The sequence below is a fragment of the Tamandua tetradactyla genome, chromosome 12, assembly GCF_023851605.1.
Source record: "Tamandua tetradactyla isolate mTamTet1 chromosome 12, mTamTet1.pri, whole genome shotgun sequence".
NCBI lineage: Eukaryota > Metazoa > Chordata > Mammalia > Pilosa > Myrmecophagidae > Tamandua > Tamandua tetradactyla.
Window position 1 is genome coordinate 5,348,861 of NC_135338.1, and position 16,412 is coordinate 5,365,272.

A 16,412-nucleotide genomic window follows, 5' to 3' on the forward strand; every position below is an offset into this window, starting at 1 on the left:
AAGAACTGTTTTATAAGCTAGAACTGCATGAGGTCCTAGCTTCATGTTGCTAAACAAAGGCCTGTAGCAAGATAGAGCTATTCACAGGGGGAATTTATTAAAACATTTTCCAAGTGGTATTTTGCAAATTTAGTCACTCACTAAAATGTATTGAATTCTTAGGTACTGTGCTAAGGACTCAGGGATAAAGGAAACAACTCTTGTCTCCAAGTATCTTCCAGTCTGGCCTGATGATAATACAAGGTAGAAGCCACTGAATAAAATTTGTCACTTCATAATTAACTGTTTTACATAGCTTTCCACATAAAGGTGGTGGTGTGACACATTCAGAGGGATCAGGTATACCAGTCTTTGGCCTCTCCCAGGGCTTTTATAGCAAGTGTATGGTATTTGTACTCTGGCCCATTGGCAAGGGTAAAGGAAACAAAGCGGTCAAAACATAAGGACAGAGGGCAGTGCAAGGGTAGCTCAGTGGTAGAGTTCTTGCCTGACATGCAGGAGCCCTGGGTTCGATTCCCAGAGCCTGCACATGCCAAAATAAATAAATAAATAAAAAAACATAAGGAGGGAGCAAAAGTTGAGGAAAAGGGAAAGCCACTAAAAATTTGTTTTGCCTCTTCTCATTCTTAGCATCTCGGTTTAAATGTCACCTCCTGAGAGAGGCCTGAGTATCTTTTCTAAAGAATTGCTCCCTTCCCTGCTGACCTGTTTTTATTCTTTCTCTTATAGACTTGCTTGCTTCTTTCCATGCACTTACTATAACTGTGAATTATTTTCTCTCTCGGCTGTATTTGTTAGGGAATAGCCTACACTCCTACAACAAAGAGAAACAAAGTAGAAAAGTTCCAGCAAGTCAGACGTGTTCCAGGGATAGGTGCGCAGTCACTTAGTGGTCTGTCCCGTTTAGGACGAGACCCGGAAGCAGTAGGCCAGAGTGGGAGGCACCCGGCCCGGCTTCTTTAGGACGTGACCCGGAAGCAGCAGGCCAGAGTGGGCGGCACCGTGCCGGCTTCTTTAAGACGTGACCCGGAAGCAGTAGGCTGGAGTGGGTGGCACCCGGCCTGTCTTCTTTAGGACGTGACCCGGAAGCAGCAGGCCAGAGTGGGAGGCACCCGGCCTGTCTTCTTTAGGACGTGACCCGGAAGCAGCAGGCCAGAGTGGGAGGCACCCGGCCTGTCTTCTTTAGGACGTGACCCGGAAGCAGTAGGCCGGAGTGGGTGGCACCCTGCCTGGCTGCTTTAGGACGTGACCCGGAAGCAGTACTCATCACGTGTCCACGCCTAGGGAAGATGAGGACGTGCAATCTTTAGCGGCGTGGCCCATATGCTGAAATTTCCAGGGGGTAAGAGAGCCTATTGCTAAAGGGAAGGAGGGCAGAATGGACACTGGTGGACAATCAGCAGTCTCTGCTGTGTGTGCATATTTTGGTTTTGTTTATTTGTGTCTGCCCTCCATGAGGAGAGGGACTATTTCTGTCTGGATCTGTTTTGTTTATTCCCAGGAACCTCTTACAGTGCCTGAGGTAGTTGGCACTCAGTATATATCGGATGAATAAATGAATGAAGTTAAATAACTAAACGCTGAACATTATTACATTGATGATGCCATTATTGGGCTTGGCTTGCTTTCAGAATTCTCATGGTATTACTTTAGAATTTCCATTACTTACTAATTTGCATGATTGAGATTTTTAAGCACCTAACATGTTGGCTGGCACATAACAAATAGTCAACACATGCTACTTTTCTTTCCGTTTTCTCTAGTTAAAAAAAAAAACTCAGTTATCAGATACAAAGCTGTGTTAAGAAATAATATTGAAACTATCTTACTGTTCAGATAAGAAACCTGAAGTGTTTTCCCACAAAGAATGCTTTAGGTTTTTCAACAATGACCAGCAGACAACACAATTGGATAACTCTGCTTTAATCTTTTGTTTCTTCCCCAAATTCAGACCATATTCCTTTACCAGTGTTACCAACTTCTAGGTAAGTAAAACTTAATTTTAAGGACAATAGATATGAGTTTGGAGCAAAAAAAACTTTATAAAAAGATAGACTGGAAAGTTTACATTGATTATGATGTGTTTTTACACACTTAGGAAAAACTATTGATTGTTTTTTTTTCCCAGCTGCTCTTTTCAAGTGATATCTATGTCTTTTTTTTTTGCTTGGGCAGACACTGGGAATTGAACTCAGGATTCCAGCATCAAGTGGTGTTTATCTTTAAAACCATTTTCTGTTGAGGGACACGTTAAAATTCCATATAATTGTTTACCAAATTTTTAAAAAAGACCCTGTAAATGGAATTGCTTTTTTGTTTTGTGACCCAGTACGTTTTAACTAGAACAGAGTTCAATCCTTAAGGATCACGAGTAGATGATTAGAACTCCAAACACCAGATTGGGTAGATAATGTCCTGCAGATGATTTTTCGGAGTTTTTAAAAAATCATGAAAATTTAATGCTCACGTTGAATTACAGATATAACAATCGGTTGCTGGTTCCTTTTCCAGGACACCTTGGGTTTGATTTCCACTTGCATTTTATGAAATCTTGGAGAATGAAGAATTGCAGGATCATCTGCAGGCTTTTGATTTATTCATCGATTGTGTTTTACCCAGGCTGTTTTGACTGTTTATATACTCGCTTGTTTATGGACTCTACTTTGCTCTCAAACATGGCCAATCCATTTCAAACTATTCAAAAAGGATTGTGATGGTGTCTAAAGTTTAGATGGAATATGTAGAAAGTCAAATAACTGAATTTATTTGGCTGAACATCAAGATTCCTTGTCCTTGGAAATTCATTACCTATTTTTTAGCCTATATAAATTTTCCATAGCCTTCAAGACTGAGCTCAAATCCATTCAGTTCTGTGAAAGTTCCCGTTTCTTTAAGAATTTTACTATCCGTGAAGTCTAGTGCTCAGGGCTATACTTAAATGTGAGTCCCAGTAAATGTTCCCTATTTCTTCAGAGCATCTGCTCAAACTACTCACTTTTTTTTCTCAGCCTCTGTATTGCTGAATCCTACCCCTTCTTTGCTTAGTTTTCAGCTAGCTCTGCCAGTTTGTGTTATAGGCTTGGCACAAAGAAGTACATTTCATTAGGCTGTTTTCAAATACCTTGTGTTGTAACTTAAAAACATCTTTTAAAAAATTTGTATCCTTACGCTGTTTCCATCTTTGTCAATTATGACTAATGCTGCTGCATCCATCAATAGATGAAGGAATAAATAAAATGTAGTATATACATGCAATGGAACATTATTTAGCCATAAAAAGGAATGAAATTCTGATACATGTGGCAACACGGGTGAACCTTGAAGACATCACGTTGAATGAAATAAGCCAGACACAAACGTATGATGTCACTGCTATGAACTAGTTAGAATAAGCAAATTCATACAGTCAGGTGGTGGTTTATAGGTTACCAGAGGCTGGGGAAGGAGCAGGGAATAGGGAGTTAAAACTTAATTGGTACACTTACCCCTAGAATGAGCGGAAACTCAGCATCAAGGAATGGAGAAAACCTTCTCGACCAAAAGGGGGAAAAGTGAAACGAGACAAAATGAAGTGTCAATGGCTGAGAGATTCCAATCAGAGTTGAGAGGTTATCCTGGAGGTTATTGTTACGCATTAAGTAGATATCACCTTGTTGTTCAAGATGTAGTGGAGAGGCTGGAGGGAACTGCCTGAAAATGTAGAGCTGTGTTCCAGTAGCCATGTTTCTTGAAGATGATTGTATAATGATATAGCTTTCACAATGTGACTGTGTGACTGTGAAAACCTTGAGTCTGATGCTCCTTTTATCTACATTGTTAACAGGCAGGTAGAACGTGGAATAAAAATAAATAATAGGGGGAACACATTGAAATGCTAGTGATCAATGAAGGAGAGGGGTAAGGGGTATGGTATGTATGAATTTTTTACTGTTTTCTTTTTACTTTCTTTTTCTGAGTAGATAGAAATGTTCTAAGAAAAACAAAAACAACTTAATTGGTGCAGAGTTTCTATTTGAGGGTGATGGAAAAGCTTTGGTAATAGATAATAGTGATGGTAGCACAACATTGTGAATTTAATTAACACCACTGAATTACAGATTTGAATGTGGTTATAAAGGAAATTTTAGGTTGTATATATGTCACTAGAATAAAAAATTTTTAAAAACCCATAAAGCTGTACAACATAAACAGTGAACCCTAATGTAAACTATGGACTGTAGTTAATAGCATAACATAATATTGTTTCATCAATTGTAAAATGTCACCACACTAATGCAAGGTGTTAATGTTAGGAGAAACTGTGTGTGTGTGTGTGTGTGTGTGTGTGTGTGTGTAAGGGGAGGGGCAGTATATGGGAACTCTTTTATTCTGCATGCTTTTTCTGTAAACCTGCAATTTCTTAAATAAAGAAATAACATCCCTGAGGCTCAATGGCCTTATTAAAAGTCACGGGCTGCAAGGATGTTCTTTGCAACATTATTCATAATAATAGCAAAAAAACCAAAACAAAATGAACAAGGCAACATAAGTGTCCAACAAAAGAGGAATATTTAAATGAATTTTACAACATTCATTTTATGGAGGAGTAACTTTAAAAATTTATTAGGTAGATCTTTATATACCTAAATGGAAGAGTGCCCCTGATATAGTAAAAAGTAGATATTGAAGCAAAATATATAGCTTGAGCCCAATCATATAGAAAATAATAAATATTGATGACTCCCCAAATATTATCAGTTGTTATTTCTGAGGAATAGGAATATGGGTAGGGGCTTTTGCTTTTTATTTTTCTTTTCGCATGAGCAGTCACCGGGAAAAGAACCTGGGTCTCCAATATGGCAGGCAAGAATTCTGCCACTGAGCCACCATCACACCGCCCTTGCTTTTTAATGTGTATATTTCTGTATTTAAAAACTTTTTATAATGATCACATATTATTTATTTACTTTTAAAAAATCACAAACTCATATGACATAAATCCAAAATCTGTATGTGCCATTGTGGGAAGTTATTATGACACTAATGATTCAAGTCACTTCTGTGCTCTAAAACAATTACTGCATCATAGTTTACCATCACATCTCCAAAAGCACCGGGCTGGCTTCGTGATTCCAGCTTCCTCTTCCGGCTGGAGTTCCCACTGCTGGCAAATCCCTCTTGCTGGGGTCGGTAAAGCTGTAAATCTTCCTCATTGCTTTACCTTTGCTGTTATTTATCTCCCTGAAATGACTTCCTACTGCTTCCCTCCATCCATCCAAAATCCTAGTATTTTAAAGCCCCAGTTCAAGTCTCTCTTTCCTCACAAAGGCAATCCTTCTCTAGATTCCTAAAAGCACAGTGTATTTTTATTGGTCATCATGTAGGTAGATTACAATATGACAATGTAACATTTTGCTTACCCCCTTAGAATGTACAGTGAATTGAAATTTTGCATGAACATCAGAAATGGTGTGTGTGTTTTAAATTTATAACTGATTATTTATCATCCTTTTTCTTCCTGGGAGAAAAAAGAAAAGAAAATGGGAAGGTAAGAAATCTTCATGTCGTTTCCTGATTGAACACATGAAGGCTCTTGGATCAATATTCCCAGACTTCAATGACATGTCAGCAGCTGAGTAATTGTATTGCTTTCCAGTTTGCATCAGCTCATAGGTCTGATAGTTCAGAGGGACAAAATGAACATTGTTGCTGATTGTGGTAGTTAGATTCAGTTGTCAACTTGGCCTGGTGAAGGCACCTAGTTTTGTTGCTGCGGACATGAGCCAATGGTACGTGAACCTCATCTGTTGCTAATTACATCTGCAGTCAGCTAGGAGGCGGGCCTGCTGTAATGAGTGATGTTTGACTTAACTGGCTGGGGCTTAAATGAGAGAGTGCAACATAGCACAACCCGAGCAGCTCAGCATACCTCATCTTGGCACTCGCAGCTTATCCCAGGCCTTTGGAGATGCAGAAAGGAATCACTCCGGGGAAAGCTGTTGGAACCCAGAGTCCTGGAGAGAAGGCCAGCAGCGATCACCCTGAGCCTTCCCACATAAGAAAGAACCTCAGTTGAAAGTTAGCTGCCTTTCCTCTGAAGAACTAATGAAATAAATCCCCTTTTATTAAAAGCCAATCCACCTCTGGTGTGTTGCATTCTGGCAGCTAGCAAACTAGAACACTGATGAAGGACATTAATCCTTTCGGTGATTTTCCTTGATCTGTGTGGTTACCTCTGGGACCCATCTTTTAAACAATAATGGAATGAATTTTCTACTTAGTTTTTGATCGCGCGTGTGTGTGTGTTCAAGTCAATTGGTTTTGCCTTTGAGTCTATCAAGTGGTGTGCTCTGAATTCCAGTTTTATTTTAATTTACCCCAAGATGTCATTTACCTGTTCCTGTTTTAGCAACCTGCATTCCACCATGAGGATTAGAAATTCTCAAAGCCCAATATTAAACCTCAAATATGCCATGACTAGCGGAACATCTGAGTTAGATTTTGAAAACTTGAGGCAGAAGTCTTACTGTGTAGAGGCAAAATGGTAGGTAGTTATTGATAATTACAAAATTAAAGCATTCTCAAATGTACAGGCAACTTAAAAACATGTTCTGCCTAAGAATTTTTGAAATCAGTTTTGCTGTATTCTCAGTAAAAAAATGACTTCTGGTATATACTCTTTCTTCCCACAAATGTATATGAGAAATGAACATTGATCAGCTGTTGAGTCTGCTTTGTGCAGAGGTGGTTTCTTTCTGTTCTCTTGCATCATTAGCTGTGATGTGATTCCAATTCAGGCCCATCCAGCTTTGCATGAGAAGCCTGCCACAAACCATACGTCTTCTTTAATCCTCACAGAAATTCCAAGAACGGAACATGATCTGGAAAATCCATGTAAAATTTTTTGGCCTTCCCTTTGTACCAGCAAAGAAGTCTGAATTTTTTCTTTCTCTTTTATAGGAGAAACATATTGCATTTATATCAAAAGATATTTTTAAAAAATGACCTTTGAAACTTACTGTGGGCGCTCACCATTAGCCTGTGGTACATCTGTGCCGGCCTTTGCTTGTCATCTGTGGCTTCCACAAAACTCTCCCCAAATTACCATTTGATTTCTTATGCCACCTGCAATATATTGAAACTGTGATGGAGAAAGTCACAATGTGGAAGGGATAACTGTAGTAAGCGTATAGTTTAAATGTGATTTTTTTTGTAAGTGTGTGGGATTTATTTTTTTCTGTAAACTTTTTTATTGTGACTGTAACATAAATGCAAAAAAGCAATAAATTTTCAAGTACATTTTAAGAAGTAGTTATAGAACAGCTTTTGAAGTTTGGTATGGGTTACAGTTCCACAATTTTTTGTTTTTTCTTCTAGCTGCTCTAAGACATTGGAGACCAGCAGAAATATCAATATAATGATTCAGCACACATACTCATTTGTTAAATTCTATCTTCTCTGTTACACTCCTCCTTCTCTTTATTATTTATTTAGTTGTTGCATGGGTAGGCACTGGGAATCGAACCCGGGTCTCCAGCATGGCAGGTGAGAAATCTGCTGCTGAGCCACCATCGCACTGCCCACTCGCCCTTCTCTTCAAATAACATAGATACACAAAAGCAGTAAATTTCATAGTACATCACAACAATTAGTTGTAGAACAGATTTCAGAGTTTGGTATGGGTAACAATTTCACAATTTTAGATTTTTTATTTCTAGCTGCTCCAAGGTACTGGAGGCTAAAAGAAATATCAGTATAATGATTCTGCACTCATACTCATTTGTTAAACTCAACCTTCTTTGTAGAACTCCACCATCACCTTTGATCTTTTTCCCACTCTTTAGGGGTATTTTAGGGGTAAAAAACCCTAACTTTTTCATGTTGGAAGGGACTGTTGATAATATGGGACAGGGGGATGGAGCTTGTTGACGTCCTGGAAGGACTGGTTCCTCTGCATTTCAGGACTTATCTGGTCCAGGGACCCATCTGGAGGTTGTAGGTTTTGGAAGGTTACCCTAGTGCGTGGAAAATTTATAGAATCTTATATAATGCCCTAGGTGTTCTTTAAGATGGACAGGAATGGCTTTCATTTGGGTTTGGCAAGTTATGCTAGGTAGCAATGTCTAACTGAAGCATGTGTAAGAGTGATCTCCAGAGTAGCCTCTGGACTCTATTTGAACTGTCTCAGCCACTGATACTTTATTTGTTACACTTCTTTTCCCCTTTTGGTCAGGATGGCATTGTTGATCCCACGATGCCAGAACCAGAGTCATCCCTGGGGATCATCTCCCATACCGCCTAAATGTAATTTAAATATTATTCAATGTTGTTATCATTATCTTCATTTTTAAAATGAGGAACCTGGGACTCAAAGGGTTTACTAACTTATTGAATGTCAGGAATTTGATGGAAATGAAGCTCCGCGTACCAGGTCCTCTTCTGCTAGTGATGTCTCTACCACAGCATGGCACACCCCAGAGCATACCACACTGCACACAGAGTCCTGTCATACTATACCACTTTCCCTGTCTTGTCACACCCCAGCACAGCCCAGCCCAGCACACTGCACCACACCACATCCTGTCATGCCACGCCACTGCATGTCAGACCACACTACATACCATATCTCGCCCCATCAGGTGCCATGTCATGTTTCTAATAGCATTAGGCTTCAGTCACCATCCGCATTTTTCCTTCCTCATGTGCCCCAATCCTCCCCAGTCCATCACTTTACATGACACAGTTTCAGAACCCAGAGACCCATGTTTAAATCCCCAGTATTGGTATAATATCCAAGACTTTCAGCATAGACTTGGGACTGGTATCTAAGCATGCAAGCCAGTTACAACAAAGCAGACACTTTGGCCAATACTTTTGCTTAAGTGACTAAAGACCTACATAGGTATGATTTAAGGGATTATGGTGGAGGGACATTCTATATTTTTATTTCTTCTTATAATGAAGAGTCAGTGTCTTGTACAGACTACTTAATCACTCCTGTTGCTGCCAGTTCAATTCAACGTAACAATTGAAACTTCAATAACTGATGGTATTTTAGTAGGGCCCCAGCTTGCTGAGAAATAACTTTAGTGTGAAGTATAACAAAAGACCCTATTCTCCCAACTAACCGATCAAAGAACTGAGGCTTGGCAAGCACAGCAAAGGTTGAAGTACAACCCCTACTTGCCCTCAGCTGGGTGCCTGCAACCCACCCATTATGCGTTCTTTTGGTGCAGATCTGTGCCCATCAGGAGAAGGGAACTTTTTCCCCTAGATACTGTATGGACTGGTGACAGCCCTGCAAAGGATGGCCTGTGCTCCATGGCTCTCCATCTCCCTTTATAAAACACATTCTATTGGGAAGAGCCTAACTCCAGCTTCAACTTGACCTTGTGGATTATTCCGTTCTAGGAACTCTTTCAGTCTTCTTAAACAATAGATGTAGGGCTGAGACAATTACCATGAAATGAAAACAGTCCTTGCTTGTAACTTTCATGTCTTTCAAAGTTATGATATACACCCAGTGCTGTGCCTAAAAGTGCATTTTCAATTATGTTGTTGATTAAAACAAATAAACAAATAAAACAAAAATCTACAGAATGTCTTGGTCAACCGCAAATGCATCATGAGCTGATAGCATGGGGCAGCAGGAATAAAAGTAGGTGAATAAAAACAGGAAGTATAACTCAAGGGAATGAAGACTGGAGGGGAAATAGTCTCACTGACCCACTCTATCTTTTTCAGCTTATGTTCAGTTCCAGGTCAGAATTTAAAGGAATGGTGACAAGCTAGAACGTATTCCTTGGTTGTAATCAGTGTGAGGATGAGTCTGGAAATATATTCATTGATTAGTTCCTCAAGTACTTACAAAGCAAAATATATGTGCTTAGCATGAAAGAAGAGTGAAGCACAAGCTCCAGTCCGTATTTTCTAGGAGCTTACAAAATAGTATGAGGAAAACACAATGTGAAAAAGAGAATGAATAAGGTTCTAGCCGAATCATGGAAAGACAGAGTACGTATCTATCTTCAATGTTGGAGGGCTCTCATGTGGAAGAAGGAAGCTGGGTTGGGGCTTCCCATCGTAGCTTACATGGTGTTATTACTATCATCCTACACTGTTTTTCTTTTCTTTGTTTTTAAATGGAATTAAATTTTTAAATAGTAATATATCTGCTCAGTTGAAAAGAAAAAACTATTTTTTAAAAAAGAAATACAAAATGAAAATCTCCTTTCCGTTTCTGTCACTTTCTACCCAAATCCCCCCTGTATCTAATCACTTTATTCTTTCCTACAGCTACACAGTATTCTATTTGTAGAAGTATGTAATTTGTTTGACTCTGCCTTAATGATGGATATTTTAGTTGTTTCTAATTTTATAATTGCAAACTATCATGAATAACCTTGTTCATATTCATTTTGAACATGTGCAGGTGCCTTAGTTTTGTAGCGCTGCTGTAGCAAAGTACCACAAAATTAGATGGCTTAAAACAACAGAAATTTATTGTCTCACAGATCTGGAGCTAGAGGTCTGAAACCAAGTAATCTTTCAAAGTCTGTGAGGAAGAATCTGTTCCATGCATCTCTCCTAGTTTTTGGAGGTGGCTTGCTGGTAATCCAAGGCATTCTCAGTTGTCACATGACATTCTCCCTTCTCTCTCTGTGTCTCCTTGTGTCCCAATTTCCTCTTATAAAGACACCAGTCATGTTGGGTAAAGAGTCCACCCTACTCCAGTATGACCTCATTTTAACTAGCCTAATTCCGTCTGTGATGACCTTATTTAAGAATAAGTTCATTACATTCTGAGGTCCTGGAGATTAGGATTTCAACATATCTTTTCTGGGATAACGTGATTCAATTCACAACAGTAAGTATGTCAATAAATTTCCTGTAAGTGAGACCGGTGATTCAAAACCTAAACACAGGATTCAGAGACATGCGTTTTTATCCCCAGGCCTGGACTCTTAACCACAACACTTACAAATAATTAGATTTGCATAGCAAAGCAGTGAGATCCCCAACAATGGAATATTCAAACTAAGGTTGGGAGATGTTCAATCAGGAATCTTGTAGATGAGATTCTGGTGTTGGGAAAGTGTTTAATTAGATGACTTGAAAGCACCTTCCAACCACAGATTCCTTATTTTTTTCTGATAGTGATATGCCTGATCAGAAAGATGAACCATAATATAAAGTGCCAGGGCTCCACAGGGACCTTCCTGCTCTAATTATGTTCCCCCAACAGACAGAGCTACCCCCAGTACTACTTACTGCCACTGAGCCAGACTGACCCAAATTTCCAGTTACAAACAGTGGGTTCTTAATCAATTTTTGTCACACACTAAGTTACTAAGCCTGCATGTGATTGGGACTGTGCTTCTTTTTTTGCACATGGTAAGTGTTAAGGGAATCTTTTGAATGAAAAATTAATACCTGATTGATGATTAAGTTACTTAAATCTCTTGACTGTAACCCAGTATGGATAATATGGAGGTAACCACCTAATCAGTAGCCTTTGAGCTCCTGCTATGTAAAAAGTTCAGTACTAGGTACTGAGGGATGTAAAGACATGTAAGATACAGTTATTGACAAAAAAATTGTACAGCTATGTACAAAATAAAGGGAACTGACAACAGAGGCAGAAAAGCCAATGAGGGCCAAATGGCTATAACCCTTGGAGTAAAGATGAGGAAGAAATTGTAGAGGTGTCAAGTAGTAGGGATATACTTCTCAGAGGAGGTTTCAGTTGAGAGGAAGGGCTTGAGAAAAGGCACAGAAATAGAAGATTTCATGGTGTGTTTGGGAGATTCAGTCTGAAAAATAAAACCAAAGAGCTAGGCTGGGGCCCTACTGAAGAGGTTCCTGAATTCTAAGCCAATGGATGGGCAATGGATGGGCAAAGCCTTTGGAAGAGGGAGGTGACATGGTGAAAGCGGTGTTTTAAGAAGATGAATATGCCAGCCTTGTGGGAAGAGATGAGGCTGGAGGCAGAAGACAGCTTAGGATATTATCATAGTAATCCAGGGAGTAGGTGATGAAAGGTCCACTGGGGAGGTAGCTGTGGTTGAGAAGGAAGAGAGAGAGGTCAGGTAAAAAGAATTACGGGAATTACCCAAATAATTCTATGTAGGAAGAGGGAGCAAAAGAGCTATCAAAATAAAGTGCAGAAATGTACAGCACACACTTTTTGCTACTATTCATGTTACATGTAACATTGAAGAAATATAACCAAGAACTCTATTTTTCTCTTTGGAAATCAGAGAGAGCAAAATTCTTCCAACATGTGATTAATAGAAAGATGATTTCATTTTGTTCCAAGGTAGTTCTTTGTATGGTAGAGTTAACCTAAGGGTTTGCTCTGCATTGAAAACATTAAGAGTACAATGCTTTTTTTCTGTTTATTTCTTTTTCTGTTGTCTTTTTATTTCTTTTTCTGAATTGATGCAAATGTTCTAAGACATGATCATGAGGATGAATATGCAACTATGTGATGATATTGTGAATTACTGATTATATATGTAGAACGGAATGATCATATGTTAAGAATGTTTTTGTTTGTTAATTTTTTTAAATTTTTTTTAATTAATAAATTAAGTGCAATACATCTAAAAAAGAGGTGGATGAATTAAATAGTGGTGATGGTTTCACAACTCCATGAATATACTAAAAACTGCTAAATTATACAATTTAAAAGTGAATTTTATGATGTGGGAATTATATGTCAATAAAATCATTTTAAAAAAAGCAAGGGGGAGCCTCTATAGGGTTTTTTTTTTGTTTTTTTTATTAATTAATGGAAAAAAAGAAATTTAACCCAACATTTAGAAATCATACCCTTCTATAGGGTTTTAACTATTTTTTCTTAAGATCTAAGTAAATAATAAATAATTCATCTCCTTTACCAACCTCTAAATATCTGTGTGATTGTTCCTCAAAGAAGGCCACTGAATCACATTTCCACAGCGCATTTCCACCTGTGAACTGCAGGCAAAGCCTGCCTCACGCTGAAAAGCTCATCATTGCATCTCAGTACTCTGCAGCTTTATGCTTTCCAAGGCCCTGCTGAAAGCGTTATGCTTTCCAGGGCAGGTAGTGGCCTATCTGCCAGGCCGTATCCTTTCTGCTCTAACCAAATTTTCTGCTAAAGTGAAAACCCTGCAGTCTGTGCAAGCCCTGACTCTTTTTAGGGGAAAAAAAAACTTGTTGAATCATTTTTTGTTTGTTTTTAAAAGGAATTTTTTTTTTTAGAGAATTTGTGAGTTTACAGAACAACTATCCATAAAATACAGGACTACTGTACACCATCCATCAGCTACAGCTTGTATTGGTGTGGAGTTTTTGTTACTTAATGATAGCACTTTTTAAAATTATTATTAAAATAAAGTTATCTTTGTTACAATTGGTGAAAGATTATTACCATAGTTCTTGCATCCATTATTTACATTAGGTCTATTTTTTCACATGTATCACTCTATTATTATAACCTTGTATTAGCATCATACATTTGTTATAACCCAATGAAAGAACATTCTTTTGCTTGTACTGTTAACCACAGTCCATCTTCCACAGCAGAGTTCACTGTGAAGTACGGTTCTGTTTTCACTTTTAATTTTTATTCTGGTAACATATACATTGTAAACTTTCCTCTTTTAACCACATTCACCTATGTAGTTCAGTTCTTTATATTACACTCACTATATTCTGCTACCATCACCACCATCCATTTCCAAACCTTTACCATCAGCCTACATAGAAATTCTGTACAAGTTAAACATCAACTCCTTACTCTCTAACTCTAATCTATCTGGTGACTTATATTATAGATTCTAATTCTTTGAGTTTGCTTATTGTAATTAGTGAATAACAGTGAGATAATACAATAGTTGGTCTTTTGTATTTGGCTTATTTCACTCAGCATAATATCCTCAAGCTTCATCCATGTTGTAGCATACATCAGGAATTCATTCCTTCTTACAGCTGAATAATATTCTATCTGATGTATATACCACATTTTGTTTATCCCTTAATTGGTTGATGGACACTTGGGCAGCTTCCATCTTTTGTCAAGTGTGAATAATGCCACTACAAACATTGGTGTGCCAATGTCTATTCGAATCCCTGCTTTCAGTTCTTCTGGGTATATGCCAAGTAATGGGATTGTCAGATCATATAGCAATTCTATACTTAGCTTCCTAGGGAAGGGCCAAACTTTCCTCCACAGCACTATTTTACATTCCCACCAGCAATGAATGAATATTCTGATTTCTCCACATCCTCTCTAACACTTGTAGCTTTCTTTCTTTCTTTTTAAATAGTGTTCATTCTAGTGGGCATGAAATGACATCTCTTTATGGCTTTGATTTGCATTTCTCTAAAATCTAGTGATGTTGAGCATCTTTTCATGAGCTTGTTAACCATTTGTATATCCTCTTTGGAAAAATGTCCATTCAAGTCTTTTGCCTATTTTTAATTGGGCTGTTTTTCTTTTTATTCTTGAGTTGTAGGATTTCTTTATATATGCTGGATATTAAACCCTTATCAGATATGTGGTTTTCAAATATTTTCTACCATTGAGTTTCTACCTTTTTACTTTCTTGACCAAGCCCTCTGAAACACAAAAGGTGTTCATTTTGAGATGGTCCCATTTATCCATTTTTCTTTCATTGCTTGTGCTTTGGATATAAATATTGAGAAACAATTTCCTATAACAAGATCCTGAGGATGCTTCCCTACATTTTCTTCCATGAGTTTTATTGGCCTGTTTCTTATATTTAGGTCTTTGAACCATTTTAAATTAATTTTGTATAAGGTGTGATATATTGGTCATCTTCTTTCTTTTGCTTGTGGGTATCCAGTTCTCTAAGCACAATTTATTGAGGATCCTATACTTTCCCTGTTGAGTTGACTTGGCAGCCTTGTCAAATATCAATTGGCCAAAGATGTGAGGGTCTATTCTGAAACTGTCAATTCAATTCCATTGGTCAATATATCTAACTTTATGCCTTACCATGCTATTTTGACAACTGTAGCTTTGTAATATGCTTTAAAGTCAGGACATGTGAGTCCTCCAATTTCATTCTTTTTCAAGATGTTTTTTGGCTGTTCAGGACCACTTATCTTTCCAAATAAATCTGATAGTTGGCTTTTCCATTTCTGCAAAGTAGGCTGTTGGAATTTTTATAGGGATTGCATTGGATCTGTAAATTAATTTGGGTAGAATTGACTTCAATGATATTTGGTCTTCTAATCCATGAACATGGAATGTTGTTCTATTTATCTAATCTTTGATTTCTTTTAGCAATGTTTTATAGATTTCTTTGTGCACTTCCTTTACATCCTTGGTAAATTTACTCCTAGATATTTCACTCTTTTAGTTGCTATTGTAAATGGATTTTTTCCCTTTATTTCCTCCTCAGATTGCTCTTTACTAGTGTATAGAAACACTACTGATTTCTGCATGTGGATCTTGTATCCCTCCCACTTTGCTGAATTCATTTATTGTGTCGAGTATTTTGTTGTAAGTTTTTTTAGACTTTCCATATATAGGATTATATAATTTGCAAAGATGAAAGTTTTACTTTTTCCTTTCCAATTTGGGAAATTTTATTTCTTTTTCTTGTCTGACTGTTTTAGCTAGAAATTCTAACACAGGTGTTGAATAACAGTGGTGACTGTTGTCTTGTTGCAGATCTTAGAGGAAAACTATCAGTCTTTCCTTATTGAGTATGATGTTAGCTACAGCATTTCATTCATGTTGGGGAAGTTTCCTTCTATTCCTCTTTCTCAAAGTTTTTTCATCAAGAAAGATTATATTGACATCAAGAAAGATATCAAATGCCATTTCTCCTTCAATTGGAACGATTATGTAGTTTTTCCCCTTCAATTTGTTAATGTGGTATACTACATTAAGTGCTTTTCTTGTGTTGAAGAATCATCCATGCATACTGAGATAAAACCCCCTTGATCATGGTGTATAGTTGTTTTAATGTGCTGTTGGATTTGCCACTCTTTTCTTTTTTTTTTTTTTGCATGGGCAGGCACCGGGAATCAAACTTGGGTTTCCAGCATGGCAGGCAAGAACTCTGCCTGCTGAACCACTGGGGCCCACCCTGTGCTGTTGGATTTCATTTGCAAGTATTTTATTGAGGGTTTTTGCATCTACATTATTAGAGAAATTGGTTTGTAATTTTCCTTTCTTGCAGTATCTTTATGTAACTTTGGCTTTAGGGTGATGTTGGCTTCATAGACTGAATTAGGTAGTGCATTCCCTCCTCTTTTTTCCATTCTTATAGCAACTTTATCTTAACTTTGGCTTTAGGATGATGTTAGCTCAGAATAAATTAGGTAGCATTTCCTCCTCTTCAATTTTTTGGAAAAGTTTGAATAGGATTGGTATTAATTCTTCTTGGAATGATTAGTAGAATCCACCAGTG

General features: G+C 37.8%; 1 protein-coding gene, 1 long non-coding RNA gene and 1 other non-coding gene across 3 annotated transcripts in view; all 3 read left to right on the forward strand.

Moving 5' to 3' along the window:
* The window catches only part of RTN1 (reticulon 1), a 268,450-nt gene that overhangs the window by 113,221 nt on the left and 138,817 nt on the right, over positions 1–16,412 (forward strand).
* TRNAV-GAC (transfer RNA valine (anticodon GAC)) lies at positions 456–530 on the forward strand. The gene has a single exon. It is a non-coding gene; the product is annotated as a tRNA-Val (tRNA).
* On the forward strand, positions 1,286–2,689 carry LOC143651750 (uncharacterized). The gene is made up of 3 exons (XR_013160182.1): positions 1,286–1,641; positions 1,952–1,985; positions 2,512–2,689. It is a non-coding gene; the product is annotated as an uncharacterized LOC143651750 (long non-coding RNA).